The sequence below is a fragment of the Microtus ochrogaster genome, chromosome 2 (genome assembly GCF_000317375.1).
Source record: "Microtus ochrogaster isolate Prairie Vole_2 chromosome 2, MicOch1.0, whole genome shotgun sequence".
Lineage (NCBI taxonomy): Eukaryota > Metazoa > Chordata > Mammalia > Rodentia > Cricetidae > Microtus > Microtus ochrogaster.
The window spans coordinates 32,803,488-32,808,799 of record NC_022010.1 but is presented as its reverse complement, the minus strand read 5'-3'; positions in this window follow the sequence as shown (position 1 = coordinate 32,808,799).

Here is a 5,312-nt window from a genome sequence, read left to right as displayed (position 1 = left end):
TTTAATAAATTAAAAAAATAAGTAAATAAAGAGAAAAAGAAATAACTGTATAATGAGATAAGAAAATTAATTATCAGCCTGCTACCTCTGAAACTTGGAGGTGCCTCCCTCTTTCCTTTCTGTCACCACCATGCCATCCAGACTGAGGAAGACCCAGAAACTCCAGGGCCACGTGAGCCATGACAGCATTGGTAAACACCAGAAGCATCCAGGAGGCCCTGGGAGCGCTGGAGTCAGCATCACCACAGGATCTACGCTGACAAACATCACCCAGGTGACTATGGGAGAGCTGGTATGAGCATTACCACTCAAAGGGGAACCAAAGCTCCTGCCAGGCTGGCAACATGGATAAACTGTGGGCACTGATCAGTGAGCCATCAGGAGGTGACATGGAAACTTCTTCCTTCCTGATGACTAGCTTTCACATAATCAATGAATCACCCAGCAGCAGACTATGAATGCTAACCTGCCAGGTAAGATATACTTGCTCGTGCAATTATGGCATGACTGTCCTGGAGCTAGCTAGTCACTTTCTGATTGGATTTGAGGCAGGATCCAGAGGAGGAAATACATACCCAGTATTGTAAACATAGTACAAAGCACATGGCTCAGGAATTTATAGGCCCTACATGGGAACCTACTACTGTTTTGTTGTTGCTGCTGCTGTTAAATGGTCGTGTTTTCAAACTTTCTTCCAGATAGTGAATATCCATAGAGCAGTGCTACTGTCAACCTTGGTCAGAGAAACCTTTTTTTCAGTGCTGCAGAAGAAAGAACATTGGAGATGTTCCCGTCATTGATGTGAGATTGGTGCACTACAAAGTTCTGGAGATGGGAAGCTCCCTAAGCAGCCTCTTGAAGGCCAGATTCTTCAGAGGAAAAACTGAAGAGGCAATGAAAGGTCTGGGAGGGGTCTGTGTCCTGGTGGCTTGAAGCCACCCAGGGAAACTCGTTAAATGCTAACATTTTCAATGAAAAAGAAAAAAAGAAAATCAGTTTTGACATGAATATTTAAGGTATTTGCTGGGAGCTGGAGAGAGAGCTCAGAGGTTAAGAACATTGACTTTTCTCCTAGAGGACCTGGGTTTGATTCCCTGGACCTACATGGCAGCTCACAGCTGTCTGTAACTCTAGTGAAAGGGGATTCAAAGCCCTCTCCTGGCCTCCACAGGCACCAGGCACACAAATGATGCATACACATATGTGCAGGCAAAATAATAAAACAAAGTAAATATTTTGCTATTTCATTTTGATAAAACAATAATGTTTAATCAAGTCAGCAATTTTGCATGTTTCATACAGTTTATTTTACATAGAAATGAAGAGGCATCTTTCATCTTTGAAGCCAATTTTAATTTATTTTACACATATATACACATCAACAGTATTAAATGAACCTGGTCACCACACAGATGAAATACTATAGCCATGTAATTAAAGGTATATATTTGAATTCTCTCTCTGATCCCCTTTTTTCTGTCTCCTATTTAGAAGTTCCTGACTCACACAGCCACTCTACCATCCATCCTCTCATCCTGCCACATGCCTAGCATAACACTAGAATTAGGGTGATATCCAGAAATTACAGTTGTTCTCAAAGTTAGTACTCTCCTCAGGAAGTATAGATCCCACACCAAGCGCCCTTAACGACTAGGTTAAGGAACTATTTTCTGAACTATACACCTCAACTTCACCTCATCCAACTCAAACTGGACATAACAAATATAACTGATTTTTGAAATCTCAAGGAAAGAAATAATCCTAGTTGTATAATAAGTCCCAATGCAGTAAGTTCAGTAATACAAAAGACAAGAAAACGTAACTCCTCCAAGAATTACTAAGACTATAATAATGGCATTGAGAGAGGGAGTAAAATGAAATCCCAGACAGAGAACTCAAAGAATGACTATAAGTAATGTTCAAAGAATGAAAGAAGGAAATAAGCTCTTGATGAAGAACACATAAGCAGCTGAATGAAAGAATGAAGATCATGTAATAAGTGAAAGAAATTCAACAAGATATAGAAATACTGAAGAAAAGCAAGACTAAAAAAATCCTCAATATGTCAAATAAAAAACCTCTGTGGGACATTTCACCAACAGACTGTGTCAGGAAGAGGGACTTTCTAGCTTGAAGATGAGGAAAAGCAACTGGAGTAGTCAAGCAAGGACAAGGATGGAACATTAAGAAGATACCAGCAGGAATTCTAAGCTACACATGACACTCTTACGAAACCAAACCTACAAGTTATAGGCATATAAAAAGAAAAATCTTGTTTTAAATGAACAGAAAATAATTTCAGGAGGCTGGAGCGATGGTTCAGCGGTTAAGAGCACTGTCTATTCTTCTAGAGGTCTTGAGTTCAATTCCCAATAACTGCATGGTGACTCACAACCATCTGTAATGGGATATGATGCCCTCTTCTGGCTTGCAGACATAATGCACAGAATACTATGTACTATCACAGAATACTATACATAATAAATAAATCAATTAAAAGAAAATATTTCTAAATGTAATTAAAAAAATAAGGAGTTTGAACACAGGTTCCCTTAATGGGTAGACAATACTTTCCCCAGAAAAAGTGAATTATTAAATGAAAATCTCAGAGCCTGGCAAAAACTACCCCTCTGTGAGTTATTGACTAGGAAGTTTTTGGAGGTTCCCCCAAACAACACAAACTATTGCCATTGATCTTGGCTGCCCAACATAGCTACATGTTAAGACCTTATTGCTGAAGACACAACACACTTTGGGTGCAGGTCATAGAGAAAGCCATCAGGAGGTGACATGGAAACTTCTTCCTTCCTGATGACTAGATTTCACATAATCAATGAATCACCCAGCAGCAGACTATGAATGCTAACCTGCCAGGTAAGATATACTTGCTCATGCAATTATGGCATGACTGTCCTGGAGATAGCTAGTCACTTTCTGATTGGATTTGAGGCAGGATCCAGAGGAGGAAATGCATGCCCAGTATTGTAAAGCACATGTTTCAGGAGTTTATAGGCCCTACATGGGAACCTACTACTGTTTTGTTGTTGCTGCTGCTGTTAAATGATCGTGTTTTCAAACTTTCTTCCAGATAGTGAATATCCATAGAGCAGTGCTACTCTCAACCTTGGTCAGAGAAGCCTTTTTTTTCAGACTTGGAATTGGTCAAAATACTGAGAATAAGTAACTGCTGAGTGTTTGGCCCTAAATGGAACAACAGAGCAACACCCCACACAACTCAAAGTTCAGGGAATATTGTAGAAGAAGAAACAGAAAGCATAAAATAGATGGTGAGAAAGAGTGCTGTGAAATGTCTTCTGGATACGACATGGTCATTGTGCTCAGGAACTCATAGCAGCTGGGGTTGCCTGCAGAAGACCTGAAGAAGGTCAAGCCAGCCGGCATTCCAGCATTGAAAGGAAGTTCACAAAGCGCCAAGCTATTTTCAATTGATGGGGAATTCATCTTGTTTTAGTGTGATCCTAAAGGTTGCCGTATGTTCATAGGTTGCCCATGATCAAGGGATGACCCCACACCCACATGTAAGTAGCACTAATTAGACTGGATGACTTATAAAAACAGGAGACAATGGAAGTGGGAGGAGCAAGGATTGGAAGGGTCTGGGGTGTAAGGGGGGATTTGAGTTAGATATGGTAGAGATACTTGGTAAACATGTATAAAATTGTCAAAGAATAAATTTAAAATATTCAAAAAAATATGGAACCGTTACTTTGTAAGCTGCTTTAAAATAAAAAATTAAATTAAAAAATTAACAGAAATAAAGAACAATAAAATGAATTAGAAGGTATTACATTCTTCCTGGTTGGAGAGGCTCCATCTCTGTGTTTACTTTAGTACTGTCAGTCAGGATGTTGCTGCAACGCCGTCACATATATCCTGTGGTCTGTAGAGCTGGTTAGAGGCAGCTTCATAGTTATCAATTGTGCTTACCTGAAGGCAGCTCAGTGATCTCCAGGTTCCTGGAATCGTCTGATTATCCATGCGATTGGTACATGGTCATGTCGTGAATGAAAAGTCTGTCCTAAACTACAGTGCCCACCAGCCTCCTTGACTCTTTTTTTTTTCCTTTTTTTTTCCCTCCTTGACTCTTGCAAGCTGTATCCCTACTGTCAGTTCCCCTGCACCCAAATCCCAGCAGCCAATCTCTAAGTACAATGCTTTCTTCTCCTGAGCTGTTTCTTGGAGGCCCTGTTCCTTTTTAAACTTAATTAATTTAGATAGATAGATAGATAGATAGATAGATAGATAGATAGATAGATAGATCGACAGACAGACAGACAGAGTTTGTGTTTTTGTGTGCACACATGCACGTAGTATTTGATGTTGGAGAGGATGCATGTGCCATGGTGCACACATGGACTTTAGAAAACAACTTTATTAAGTTCCCTTCTTCCGCCTTCACGTGGGTACCAGAGATTGAATTCACCTGCCATCTCACTGGTCCTTTCTACTGTCCTTCTTACCTATGAGCCTGAAGTCCTTACAGAGGATTTACCCATTATAATTACGCCAACAATCCCCGCAGCTAAGCAGTCTAGGGTGGTCTAAGAATGAACTGAGGAATGTCAGTGTATTAGAGCTTCATAAAGTGCTAGAGAGATTTAGGGCGTTGCTATTCCTGACATTCTTAATGACAACACCTTGGGAATCACCATCTCTCTGTTCCCTGGATGCCATGGAGTCCACGTTCTCCCCCATGAGTCTCATCTCATCACAGGGGCCAGACTTTGCTACTGCCATTCAGTCATGTGACCCTCTCCAGATTCTTACTGTCCTGTTTGCATTGCTACTGGTGATGTTTCCCAACTGGATGGAGCTGCCAAGTGTGGAAATGACCCCTGCATAGAGAGGCAGACAGGAAGATCTACAAAAGGAAGGGGCTGGCACATCCCTTTGGTTCTAACATTTTATAAATGTATGTTTTCCCCTACAGCTAACCTTCATGCTTCTCATTTCCATCAGAGCCTAGAGTGGTGGTTTACATCCTGTTGGTCTCGAACCCCTTGAGAGTCACATATCCCAGATATCAGGTATTTACACTGTGATTCATAACAATAGCAAGATTACAGTTATGAAGTAGCAATGAAATAATTTTATGGTTGGGATCACAACATGAAGAACTGTGTTAAAGGGTCGCAGCATTTGGAAGGTTGAGAACCACTCTCCTAGTGCATAAGGCCAGGCTGACATGGGTCCCTTGTACATGTGTTTGTTCCCAAGTAGTGGGTTTTTCCTACTGACATGGTATCAGAAAACGGTCCTAGGGCTGGAGAAATGGCTCAGTGGTTAAGAGT